At 45.9% G+C, this 14,199-nt stretch overlaps 1 long non-coding RNA gene across 1 annotated transcript; it reads right to left on the bottom strand.

Moving 5' to 3' along the window:
• Positions 1-2,736: 2,736 nt before the first annotated feature.
• Positions 2,737-13,004, bottom strand: LOC120638675. Its single transcript, XR_005660523.1, has 3 exons — positions 12,882-13,004; positions 8,669-8,781; positions 2,737-2,872 (listed from the first exon to the last, which is right to left on the bottom strand). It is a non-coding gene; the product is annotated as an uncharacterized LOC120638675 (long non-coding RNA).
• Between the last annotated feature and the right edge of the window lie 1,195 nt (positions 13,005-14,199).

The following is a 14,199-nucleotide window of genomic DNA, read 5'->3' as shown; positions in this document are numbered from 1 at the left end:
TATCCTGGCACTCAGTGCCTGGCACATAGTAACCGCTAAACATTTACCATTAAAAAAGAGAGAGTCACCCAGACAACTATTGTAGGGGTAGCTGAAATTGGGAAACTGGAAGTAAGCCGGTCAGAGGAACCGTTTTAGAACATGGTAAAATGAAGACTCAGGCAATGTTGCATTCTCCCAGAAACCTGGGAATCCATAGCCAAGAACAGGCCAGCCTGACATGGCAGAGAGTGATTCTTTTGAGGCTATATGTTGTCTGTCTCCCCCTTTTAGACTGTGAGCCCGTTGTTGGGCAGGGATTGTTTCTATCTGTTGCTGAATTGTACAATCCAAGCACTTAGTACAGTGCTTTGCACATAGTAAGGGCTCAATAAATACGATTGAATGAATGAACGAAAACCGAACCAACTGCTATAAACATGAAACATGACAACACCCAAAGAGACAGCCATTTTATGTGGACAGTGAGCTGTGGGACCCGCATGGGCCTTTTGCGTCATGGGTGTGCCTTGAAGTGAGCTTCACCATCTGTGCTGTCCTCCCCGAGTAGGTTAGACCACTACATAAATGTTGGAGAAAGAACATCGGGTAGAGGTATTATAAATTGTTTATACACCAGCAGTATTTCATTGTTTGTGATTAAGACATTTAGTTTGGCAGAAAATGTGTACAGAATAATGTTTCTGAAAGAGGATCTGGGCAGCAGAGTGAAGAATGCTGGAGGCTGGGGGAAAGCAGTGAGGAGGCTGACTGGGATAGTATAGCTGCTAATAATAATAATAATAATTGTGGTATTCATTAAGTGCTTACTATGTGTGAGGCACTGTACTAAGCGCTGGGTGGATACAAATTGTGTTGGACTCAGTCCCTGTCCCACGTGGGGTTAACACTGTCAATCCCCATTTTATGGATGAGGTAACAGAGACCCAGAGAAGTGAAGTGATTTGCCCAAGGTCATTCAACAGATAAATAACGGATTTGGGACTAGAACAGATCACTTTCTGACTCCAGGCCTGTGTTCTATCCACTACATCATGCTGCTTCTCTGTGCCATGCTGTGCTAAACACTAAATTATAAAATTGTTCCATTGGCATGGTACTTTTACTTGAAAAATTTAGTTTCATATTATAAGATAATAGAAGTAATGGGGGTATTTATTAAGCACCTACTCTGGGAAGGGCCTTGGACTAAGCCCTGGGAAAAAATCAACAGGTAAAAATCAGACACCAACCTTAGCCCTCCAGGGGCTCACAATATCAGAAGGAAGGAGAGATGGGGTGGGTGGGAGACACCTAAGAGAGGATGAAATACTATCAATGTACAACGATGTCAAAGATGAGACAACGATACTTGCAGCTAAAAGGATAGAGCGCCATGAGTAGAGAAAGAGAATTTGGGGCCCAGAGTCGCGGTTCAGAGTTCAACAGTCCCAGCTGTGGCCACCGTCACAGTCACGGCAGCAGCCACTGGCTTCCCGGTGCTCTGAAAGTTGAGATGACCTCACGTTGCCACTGCTTCTGACGCTTCTGGATGGGAACCCAGTGGAAGTCCCAGTGGCTTCTTGGAATATATTTCTAGGCACTTCTTTTAGCTAAAAATACTATCCCATTTTCACTTTAAGCCACTGGAGGTCTTATATATAGCTGACAGCACTGAAAGAGAGAGAGGGGGCGAGATAGAGTGGAAGAGACAGGGAGAAAAGAGAGAAATTACTCGATTTTTGAAAAAGACACTTCAGATGATAAGCTCCAAGATCATCTACGCTTTACTGGCAAACAGGAAAAGAATCTAACTCTGTGAACCCACTTCTTGGGGTTTTTCTGCATTTATGCATATATTGAAATGTTCGGTAGCAATAGTAAGGGTAATAGTGGTACTGGTAAGAGCAGATGGAGCAGCAACACTTATTGAACACCCACTTAGTATGGTGCTCTCTATTAGGTACTCGGGAAGTACAGAATAACCAAGTGACACATTCCTTGCCCACCCACAGCTTACATTCTAAAGGGGGAGGTCGACATAAAAATATTTACAGCTAGAGAGGTCAAAAGTGAATGAATTGACCACACTTATATACATGAGTGTTAAAGGGAGACTACGCCATAAGTGTTTGAGATGGCTGAAGGGATGAGGTGGCTCAGAGCGAGGGGGAATTATTGAGGGAAAGCATTTGGAAGGAGGAATGATTTGAGGAGGGATTCAAATGTTGGGAGAGCTGTGGTCTGTCAGATGTGGGGAGGGGGATTGTGACATAAGGAAAGTCAGGTTTTGGATCCTTCCCTTTGGATACATATCATTCATTCATTCATTCATTCAATAGTATTTATTGAGCGCTTACTATGTGCAGAGCACTGTACTAAGCGCTTGGAATGAACAAGTCGGCAACAGATAGAGACAGTCCCTGCCGTTCGACGGGCTTACGGTCTGATCGGGGGAGACAGACAGACAAGAACAATGGCAATAAATAGAGTCAAGGGGAAGAACATCTCGTAAAAACAATGGCAACTAAATAGAATCAAGGCAATGTACAATTCATTAACAAAATAAAATATCCCAACCCCAAGAGCATTTCTACAAGGGTTGGTGGGGTTTGCCCCGCCCCAGCCCCCAGCACTGACCTGTGAGGCGGCCGGGGGCACCGCCACCTCCAGAGACAATGCCTAGTGGAGGGGCTGGTCTCTTGGAGCCTGTACGAGAACAAGCCAAATATCCCGGCCCCTCTGAGAAGTCCCTGCTCCAGAAGGAAAGTGGACAAGTATCCGATTACCTTTACTGATTTGGTAGAAAAAATATAAACCACACGAACAACAAACACACATGGGCACCAACAGCATTTTCCGAGTTACCAGATCTGGAAACATGATGGACGTCCTGGAGGAGATAAACACAGGTGAGTAAAGGATATAGTTGACCAGTTACCATTTCATCATTACTTATAAACATCGTTTCCACATCCCACCTTTCTTCAAACAATGCTTTAATTACACTGTGTCCAAAGAGCTCTAAAAGCCTTACACATATCATCTCATTTACACTTTTTAAAATGTATTGTTTATAGAAAACTGACTTTAAAGTGTTGCAAATTGGCCCTCCCTGCCCTTGGTGTTAATGGTCATTAATAAGAGAGATTGTTATTACATTTTTTGCTTAGCCCTGTGCTCCAGGATTTCGCCTTCATGAACTGCTACATCCTGCTGGTTCTTCCTTCACATTTCCTGGGTCCACCCCTCTCTCTCCACCCAAAAAGTCACCAGTGTGGCTCAAGCTCTCATCCAATTTCTCCTCTCCTCACTTTTGCCCCACTATCTCCCCACTCCTCAAAACCCTCCAAAGTTGCCCATCCACCTCTGTATCAAACAGAAACTCCTTAATATTGGCTTTAAAGCACTGTCCTGTATTCTCCCAAGCATCTCCCAAAAGTCTCCCAAGGGACTGTGTCCAACCTGATTTGCTTGTATCCACCCCAGCGCTTAGTGCAGTGCCTGGCACACAGTAAGCACTTATCAAATGTCATTACTATTCCCTCTAGACTGTGAGTTTGCTGTGGGCAGGGATCATCTCTCTTTATTGCTGCACTGTACTTTCCCAAGTGCTTAGTACAGTGCTCTGCACACAGTAAGCAATCAATAAATATTATTAAATGAATGAAAGAATTTATCTCTATCTCCTGTTACCCCTCTCAGTCCATTTTTAATAATGATGGCATTTGTTAAGTGCTGACTATGTGCCAAGCACTGTTCTAAGCACTGAACGCTGTTCTAAACTGAGTTCTGTTTTCACCTGCTGGCTCTCCATTTCTCCCTGCCTCCCAGCTTTTCGTATCTCTCTTGGGCTTTCTGTTTCTCTGTCTCTGTCTCTGTGTCCATCCCTCTTTCTCTCTTTCCCTCTGTGTCTCTCTTTTTCTGTCTCATTGTCTCATTCTTTGTCTCTCTCTTGCTCTCTCGTTCTGTGAATGTCTCTCCCTGATTTGGTGGTCTTCCAGAGGTCCCAGTATAGGCGGCAAAGGGCACTCTGCCACTGAACAAGTGCAGCTGTGGGCCTCGATCTACCCCACCCCATGGCTGAGGCCCCCCCAGAGCAGTCTTGGAGTCTCCCATGTTTCCCCATCCTCAGCAGGGACCTCTGGGGATGAGAGGATTGGGGCACCAGCATTTGCAAATAATGGGCAAAGGGCCATGGGTGGGCCCACATGATGACAGGGGTCTCAGCCTACCCAGGCCGCTTGGCACGGCCTTTGAGACCCCCCAATGAACCCAAGGTCTTAGAGTGTTGTCCAGGGATGGCAGGGTCGGGAAGCTGGCATTTGTATTAGCCAGCAGTCACTGGGGCCCTGGATCGGACCTTGACCTCTCTTAAACCTATTCCTTTAGTAACCATTTCAACTTTGATGGCAGTTCCTGAATTTTCCCCTGTTCCAGAAGGAAGACCTGGCCCTCATTCTACTGTGAACAAGTGGAGAACAAATGAGGAGAGGGGAGAGAGTACTTCCAAACACCTCCAAACTCAGGGGGGCTATGGCCGCTAGGCAGATCTCAATGGACAACTCTGGAGTGTTGCCCCCTTCAATGGATATCCAAGAACCCAGGATAGCCCACTGACAAGAAGAGCAAAGAGACTGTGTCCTGAAATAGGCTTAAGGAGATCATTTTTATGGTTCTTGACATTGGCTCTCCTCGATTCCCTCGTTCCATTGTGCCATCTGTCCCTTACCATTAGTGATTTGTGTTTGACTCCAAAATTTTGGATTATTTTGTTTATTGTTCATTGGGTTGGTTTTTTCACTGTTGACTGTGGCTTTCTTTGCCACTTGGTCAATGTGACCGCCTGATTTCCTCCTTGCATTTCCTCCTTACCCCATGGTTGTAAATGTTGTATGCTTTCAGATGCTACTAGTGTTATCCAAACTTAGATTGTTCCAACGGCAGATATCATCATGGCGGTATGTGTTAAGAGCTTGCTCTGAGCCAAGCACTGTACTAAGCACCAGGGAGGATACAATGTAATCAGTTAGGACACAGTCCCTTTCCCTCATAGGGCTCACAGTCTTAAGGGATGTCCCTTATGAGCATTGGCTGCAAGTCAATTAAGCTGAATGTCACGGGGATTCATCACCCACCACAGAAATGGCCTGCTTAAATGGAAAGAAATGTCTCATACCTCCTCCCAATCCCTTTCTTCTAAAATATAAATTCATCAACTGTTGATTAAGCACCAACTCGACACTCACCCAGAGCCCCTTAATCAATCAATCAATCATATTTATTGATCACTTGCTGTGTGCAGAGCACGGTACTAAGCGCTTGGGAGAGTACAATATAGCAATATAACTGACATATCCTCTGCAAACAGTGAGCTTACAGGCCAGACACGACATCCTGCTGGAATCTGGTCAGGCTTGCTGAAATTGGGGAGGCAGTGTGGCTTCCCCAAATAAGCATTGTTCTCTTGGATCAAGGGGTTGGGAACACCCAGTTGGTCTTGAGGAAATGGAGTTTGCTTTGCAGGCTAGTCTCCAATGGATAATAATAATAATAATGATAACAATTGTGGAATTTGTTAAGCGCTTACTACATGCCAAGTACTGTTCTAAGTGCTGGGGTAGATACAGGGAATTCAGGTTGGACACAGTCCCTGTCCCATTTGATTCACAGTTTTATTCCCCATTTTACGATGAGGTAACTGAGGCACAGAGAAGTGAAGTGACTTGCCCAAGGTCACACAGCAGACATGTGGCAGAGTTGGGATTAGAACCCGAGGCCTCTGACTCCTAAACCTGTACTCTTTTCACTAGGCCACTCTGCTTCCTCTGCCAGATGCAGGATCAGACTGGTGTCCAGAGCAAGTGGGCCACTGGTCTGTCCCATTGGATATGCTTGGGAGCTGTACAGTCAAGGATGGTTACTGTGACCAAGCTGACGGACACTGGGGCCAAGGATATGTGTGGCCTCATGGCTCATGGCCATAGAGGTCACCAGGTGGGGAGCGTTAGACTGTGCTCTGTTACAGCCCTTTGAAATAAATTTGATTCACTTGCCCCACTGTCCCCCTGTCTTTTATTCTACCTGGCAACCCCCGAACCCTGTGCCCCTTCTTACCTCATTTCCTCCTCTCCTGCCCTCATGCATCTGAGAGTTGTTAGAAATCCAGAAATTAGGCCAATCTCCACCACTGCAATTCACACTCTCACAAGCTCTAACTCTGCCTTTCCTTTTGCTCAGGAACAGCACTTTGCCTCTCACGTTGATCTCCACCCCTACAGCCCCACCTGACGGTTCCAGACCTTTAACTCCCTCCCAAAGTGTCCCAGACTTCTCGTTAGCCAATCCCTGATGGCCTTGATAATTTCTTTGTTGGCAAGATAGAGGACTAAAGATAGAGTCTCACATTTGAACTGTGGGAGTCCTCCAAGGCTCAGTTCTGCATTCCCTTCTATTTTCCATTTCCACCTATTCCCTCAGAGAACTTGTTCACACCCAGTTCTTCAACTGCCATCTCTATGTGGATGATTTCCCAAATCTTCATCTCCAGGGCTGATCTCTCTCCTCTCCAGTCTCACATTTCCTCCTGCCCTCAGGACATCTTTACTTGAATATCCCACCAACACATCAAATTAAATATGTTTGAAACAGAATTCCTCATTTTCCCACCCAAACCCTGTCGCCACCCTGATTTTCCCATCACTGTAGATAGCACCACCATCCTTCCTGTCTTAGCCGCCCATAACCTTGGCGTTTTCCGCTACTCAGATCTCTCATTCAACCCACATATTCGAGATGTCACTAATGCCTTTTGGATCTACCTTCATAAAAGGGCTAAATTCCCTTCCATCCAAACTGCTATCAAGTTATTCAAGCACTTATCCTATCCCACCTTGACTACCGAATTTGCCACCTTGCTGACCTCCCTGCCTCCTGTTTCTCCCCACTCCAGTCCATACTCGATTCTGCTGCCCAGATCATTTTTCTAAAGAACCAATCAATCCATATTTCCCCTCTCCTCAAGAACCCCTAGTGGTTGCCCATCCACTTTTGGATCAAACAGTATCTTCTTACCATTTGCTTTAAAGCACTCAATCACCTTACCCCCTCCTATTTTACCTCACTAATTTCCTTCCACGACCAAGCCCGTACACTTCACTCTTCTAATGCCAACCTACTCACTGTACCTCGATCTCATCAATCTCGCCACCGACCTCCCTTCCACATCCTGCTTCTGGCCTAGAACTACCTCCCCCTTCACAACTCACAGACCACCGCTCTCCCCACTTTCAAATCCTTATTAAAATCCCATCTCCTCCAAGAGGCCTTCCCTAAGCCTTCATTTCCCCTACTTCCTCTTTCTTCTGCATCACCCTTGTACTTGGATTTGTACCCTTTAAGTACTTCATATGCACTCCACTTTCAGTCCTGCAGCACTCATATATATATGAGTATATATGTATATATATATATATACATCCAGAATTTACTTTAATGTCTGTCTCCTCCTCTAGATTGCAAGCTCCTTGTGGTCAGGGAAAAGTTTTTTTTTAAATGATATTTGTAAAGTGCTTTTTATTTGCCAGGCACTGTACTAAGCGCTGGGGTAGACACAAATTAATCAGGTTGGACACAGTCCATGTCCCACATGAGGCTCACATTATTAATACCCTTCTACAGATAAGGTAACTGAGGTACAGAGTAGTTCAGTAAGTTGCCCAAACCACACAGCAGACAAGTGGCAGAGCCGGGATTAGAACCTAGAGCCTTCTGACTTCCGGGCCCGTGCTCTATCCACTATCTACCAATTCTGTCCATGTATCTACCAATTCTGTTGCACTGGACTCTTCCAAGTGTTTAGTACAGTTCTCTACACTCAGTAACCACTCAATAAATACCAGTGATTGAGTGATTCATATTTTACTATGGACCACTAACCTCTTCAGTGATCTCCTGCTACCCCATCCACTTTCTCCTTCCCGGCTTCCTCTCAAGAGGAGCCCTCTCATCCACTCCGAAAATCTAACCCCTCTGCCTATGACTTCAATCAATCAATCAATCAACGATATTTATTTAGCATTTACTGTGTGCCGAGCACTTTACTGAGTGTTTGAGAGAGTACAGTGCAACAAAGGGGGTAGACACATTCCCTGCCCACAACGAGCTTACAGTCTCAACACCTCTCATCTCTCTGGGCCTCCCCTCTTACCTCTCTGTGATCTTCAACCTCTCGCTCTCCTTTGGTTCCTTTTCCTCTACCTTTAAGCAAGCTCGTCTCTCACAAGCTAAGAAAGTCTCCTCTTGGCACCACCCCACTCCCCACTGACTGCCCCATCTCTCTCTGGGCACTCCTGTTCAAAGTCCTCCAATGAAAATATAAAGCCACTACCTTCACTTCCTCTCTACTGACTCCCTTTTCTAACCCCCACAGTCTGAGTTTCCCCCGCTGCTCTCCACTGATCCTGCGTCACCAAGGTCTCCCCTGACCTCCTTTTGGCCAAGTTGTCTAACTTCTACTCTGTCCTACTCCTCCTTCATCTCCCTGTGGCCTTTTAACACTGTCCATCAAACCCCACACTTAGAAATTCTCTCTGGCCTTGGTTTCAGTGATAGCAGTTCCCTGGTTTTCTCTCTACCTCTTTGACCACTCGTTCTCACCTCCTTCGTTTCCGCTTCTTCTTTTACTCACCTTTCAGTGGGGTGATCCACAAGACTCAGTTCTGGGTCCACAGTTCTTCTCACTTGACACTCACTCTCTTGGAGAGTCTAATATGCTCACACGTCTTCAGCCACTAGTCCTCTCTTTTTTTGAAAAAAAAAATTGTTTATTTCTTACTATGCGCCAGGCACTATGGCTCATAGAAACAATATGGGGTAGTGGATAGAGCAAGGGTTTGGGAGTCAGAAGGTCAAACGTTCTAATCCCAGCTCTAATCCATTTGTCTTCTGTGTGACCTTGGGCAAGTCACTTCACTTCTCTGTGCCTCATTACCACATCTGTAAAATGGGGATTGAGTCTGTGAGCCCCATGTGGGACAGGGACTATGTCCAACCCGATTTGCTTGTATCCACCCCAGTGCTTAGAACACATAATAAATGCTTAGAGAAGCAGCGTGGCTCAGTGGAAAGAGTACGGGCTTGGGAGTCAGAGGTCATGGGTTTGAATCCCGGCTCTGCCATTCGTCAGCTGTGTGACTGTGGGCAAGTCACTTAACTTCTCTGTGCCTCAGTTACCTCATCTGTAAAATGGGGATTAAGACTGTGAGCCTCACGTGGGACAACCTGATTACCCTGTATCTACCCCAGCACTTAGAACACTGCTCTGCACATAGTAAGTGCTTAACAAATACCAACATTATTATTATAACATTATTATTATCATTACTAAGCACTGGGCTAGATACAGGCCAATCAGTTTGGACAAAGTCCATTTGCCACACTGGGCTCACAGTTTTCATCCCGATTTTACAGATGAGGAAATTACGGCACAGAGAAGTTGACTGACTTGCCCATGATCACACAGCAGACCAGCGGTGGAGCCAAAATTAGAAATTCCTTCTACAAGGTCATGCTATCTCTTCGATTGATTGCCTAATTACTTTCCTCTCTTTCAATCTTGCCTTATTTCCTACATCCAGGATAGCTCCACATGGGTGACTCTCTGGCCCCTTAATCACAGTAGGCCAATAACTAAACTAATAATGTTAATAATAATGTTGGTATTTGTTAAGCGCTTACTATGTGCCGAGCACTGTTCTAAGCGCTGGGGTAGACATAGGGGAATCAGGTTGTCCCACGAGGGGCTCACAGTCTTCATCCCCATTTTACAGATGAGGGAACTGAGGCGCAGAGAAGTGAAGTGACTTGCCCACAGTCACACAGCCGACAAGTGGCAGAGCTGGGATTCGAACTCATGAGCCCTGACTCCAAAGCCCGTGCTCTTTCCACTGAGCCACGCTGCTTCTCCAATCTTCATATTTCCTCCTAAACTTAGTTCTCTTCCTAACTTGACCATCAGGGGTAACACCATTACTATCCTCCCCGTTCCAGAAACTCACAACCTTGGTGTAAAAATTGCCTGCTCTCTGACTTTAGCCTCCACATTCAGTTTGTCTCTAGATCCCGTTCACCTCCATCATTATGGTACCATTTTCACAAACCAGGTTCCAAGTTAGAGACAAGATAAATCGATCATCAGATTTGCTCAGAGTCCCAGCAGAGATCTTGCAATTGGAAGGACTAGAGAGAAAGCTTAGATTTCCTGGTTCTGACCCTTCCTGCCCAGGTCAGACCTTCTACACTGTAAGCTTGTTTTGGGCAGGGAAAGTGTTTACCCACACTGCTCTATTGTACTCTCTCAAGGGATTAGTATAGTCCGCTGCATGCAGTAAATGTTCAATAAATACAATTGATTAATTGCATGTGGGTGGTCCACCTCGTTGAAGGCATCTGAGTGGTTGAGGAGAATTAGGATGGAATATAGCAAAAATGAGGTCTTTGGAAACTTCTCAAAGGGCAGTTTACTTGGAATGAAGGGGACAGAAGTTCAACTGGAGGGGATTAAGGAGGAACTGGTGGAGATGAAGTGAAGGCAGTGGGTGTAGGCAACTCGCTTAAGGAACTTGGAGAGGACCGATAGGAAGGGAGAGAGAACTGGAAGGAGCCATGTTGTCAAAGGAAGTTTTTTTGTTTTTTTTTTAGGATAGGGGAATACATGAGCATGTTTGAAAACAGTGGGAAAGCAGCCTTTGGAAAGTGAACAGTAGAAGTTGGTTGCTGCAGTTTTTTTTTTTCCCCCTAAGGTATTTTTTAAACGTTTACTATGTGCCAGGCACTCTACCAAATGCTAGGGTAGATTTGAGATAATCAGGTTGGACAAAGTCCATGTTCCCCATAGGGCTCACAGTATTAATCCCTATTTTGCAGGTGAGATAACTGAGGCACAGAGAAATGAAGTGACTTGACCAAGTTCACACAGCAGACAAGCAGCAGAACCGGAATTAGAACTCAGGTCCTCCTGAATCCCAGGTCCTTGTTCTATCCACTAGGCCATGTTCTTTCAACGAGGTGGACCACCCACATACAATCAATCAATCAATTGTATTTATTGAGCACTTACTGCATGCAGAGGACTATATTAATCCTTTGAAAGAGCACAATAGAGCAGTGTGGGTAAACACTTTCCCATCCCACAACAAGCTTACAGTCTAGAGGGTCTGACCTGGGCAGGAAGGGTCAGAACTAGGAAACATAAGCTTTTTCTCTAGTCCTTCCAAATAAGTACTCATAACTCACATTCCTCCCCCACTCTACCTCTCCAGTTTCTCTCCTGACAGGAAGAAACTCTTCTAGCACTGTTGCCCTTGCGTTCGGCTTGGAACCAAGCTTATGCTGCAAGCTTCCTGTGAGGTGGCACTTCCTGTGCCAAGTTCAAGCTGAATGTATGCCGAATTGTATATTCCAAGCGCTTAGTACAGTGCTCTGCACATAGTAAGCACTCAATAAATACTATTGAATTAATTAATTAATTAATGAACGTGTTTCCTCTACTGGCTCAGGCTACTGTCAGTCAGAAAGGTCCAGTTCCGGCATTGATCCAGAGATGCTACCTACAACAGCCTGGATGTTCCCCTCTCCAAAACATCAGACATGTTCATCATCTGGAGGTTCCAAGATGCCCAAGCTTCTCCTCTGGGATATTTCCCAGCTGGACCCTCTTGAGATTCTTCCAAAAAAGCATGCCACCAACCCAGATGGACAGTTACAGCCCCGAAAGACCCAGGAGCCCGTGGAGACTCCACTCTCTGCCTCTGCTCTGAGCTGGACCGAAAGCTCTCGGTTCATCTGTGCTTGGAGGGGTTTCTGGACTTGATCCCTCCCTGGACAGAGCTAAGCCCTGTGCTGAGACTCCTCTGTCACTCTCAAGGGGAGACTCCATCATTATTATCATTATTGTTTGGGGAGCAGTGTCCTAAACCCTTAATAATTATGACATTTACTAAGCCCTTGCTGTCCGCCAAGGCCTCTGCTAAGTGCAGGGGTAGATAAAAGAAAATTCAATGGGACACAGTCCCTGCCCCTGTCTAAGAGGGAGGGAGAGCAGGTATCTCATCCCTATTTGACAGTTGAGAAAATGGAGTCCCACAGAAGGTAAGGGACTTGCCCAAAGTCACACCACAGGCAAGTGACAGGGCTGGGACTAGAGCCCGGGTCTCCTGAGTCAATTCCAGGCTCTATCCATCAAACCATGCTTGTGATAATCCGTTCAAGGAATGATATTTTCCAGTACGGTTAACCATTTGGTCTAGCGCCTGCGAAGAAGGAAGTGTCAATGCATTGTACTCTCCCAAATGAAAATGCCCATTCTTGGTCATAACTCAATTTTCAACACTCCTGCTTCATTCTATCTCTTCTCAACACTTTCTGCTGCTTCAGATAAAAGAGAGGAAAAGAAAAAGAAAACAGGTAGGACCCATTAGACTGTAAATTCCTTGTTTACAGGCGGGAAATGTCACTTTGCTTTGTAATGAGCATGGGTGCTCATTAAATATTTATACAGCCAACACTACAACCCAACCGACCGAGTGGTCCGCACCTGGGATTGGGGGTGGGAAGGAAAGAAGGTGGTCAGGAACCACAGCACCCAGTTTTTATTCATTCACTCATTCAACCATATTTATTGTGCCCTTACTGTGGGGGGTGCTTAGTACACAGTACTAAGCATTAAGTAGTAAGTTCTAAGTACTAAGTACAGAGCACTAAGTGCTTGGGAGAGTACGATATAACAGTAAAACAGACACATTCCCTGCCCACAACGAGTTTACAGTCTAGGGGGGGAGTTCTATAGAATCTTCTCTCTATAGATGAGAAAAGAGATAAATGGGCTGCTTTCACCCACTCACCTGGCTGGCCCCCTTTCCCCAGGGGTGGTCCGGCAATTCCACGGTGGAGGGGAATCAGTCGCCGATCATGGGAACCGGCTCCAAGTGCAAAACTCTGACATCATCATGGCACGGTGCCTGCTCTGACTCTGAGGAAACAGGTTAGATCTTGGAGGCAGAAACTACACGCAGAGCCTTTGATCCCCAGCCCCTCCCTGAGAGCTCCAGCTTGAGTGTGAGGTGCAGACCGCCAAGCGGCTTCTGTTCCCAACCACATCCCGGTTCCTCGTCCCACCTCCTGGGACCACTGCAGCAACCTCAGCCCCCGAGGATCCTCAGGTCCTGCTTCCTTTTGTCCTTTCTAGTTCAGATTGGAAGCCCCCTGCCTCCGCACCCCTATATTCCCCTTTCACTGAGTGCTAAAGAGTTGCCATTTAATCAATCAATCAAATAATGGTATTTATTGAGCACTTACTGTGTGCAGAGCATCTGTGCCATCTGTCATCTCCGAAGGGTACGCAGAGAATATGTGCCGCTATAGAGAAGCATTATGGAACAGTGAACAGAGAATGGGCCTGGGAGTCAGAAGGTCATGGGTTCTAAAAAGGCTGAAATCCTCCTCAATGGGTGTGTTATCAATGATGCACTAATCGTAGATTGTGCGTGGGTGCTGTGTGCCCTAGGGGAAAGAGTCTGGGACTAGAATTCAAGAGATCTAGGTTCTAATCCAGACTCTTCCACCTGCCTTGTGTGGGTAACATTTGTTTGTCTTATTTTATGGTATTTTTAAGTGCTTACTATGTGTCAAGCACCATACTAAGCGTTGGGGTACATACAAGGTTGTCAGGTTGGACAGAGTCCCTGTCCCGCACAGGACTCACAGTCTTAATCCCCATTTTCAGATGAGATAATGGAAGCGCAGAGGAGAGAAGTGACCTGACTAAGGTCACCCAGCAGACAAGTGGCAGAGCTGGGATTAGAACCCAGATCCTTTTGACTCCCAGGCCTGGGTTCTATCCACAGGGCCATGCCACGTCTAATGGAACATGACATGCAATTAGGAGCAGGAGGAAGAAGGGAAGATGAATCCCGGCAGTCCCTTTTACAACTGAGAGCAGAGGTTGAAGAAATTTGCTTTCTGGAATATTTGTTTCCCATGGGAGTGGTGTTTATATACTGAATATGATCTCTCATAACTTGTGGTCTGTCTGCCACCTGCCTTCTCACAGTATTTGCCTATGTTATATTGATGAGATGGTCTCTGTGTTATTATGATTTGGGGAATCAGATATAGAAAAGCTGGGTGTAAATAGGGGCTGGGGGGAGTAGAGGGAAGATT

Source organism: Ornithorhynchus anatinus, chromosome 11, assembly GCF_004115215.2.
Source record: "Ornithorhynchus anatinus isolate Pmale09 chromosome 11, mOrnAna1.pri.v4, whole genome shotgun sequence".
Classification (NCBI taxonomy): domain Eukaryota; kingdom Metazoa; phylum Chordata; class Mammalia; order Monotremata; family Ornithorhynchidae; genus Ornithorhynchus; species Ornithorhynchus anatinus.
This window is presented reverse-complemented; position numbering and strand designations above follow the sequence as displayed.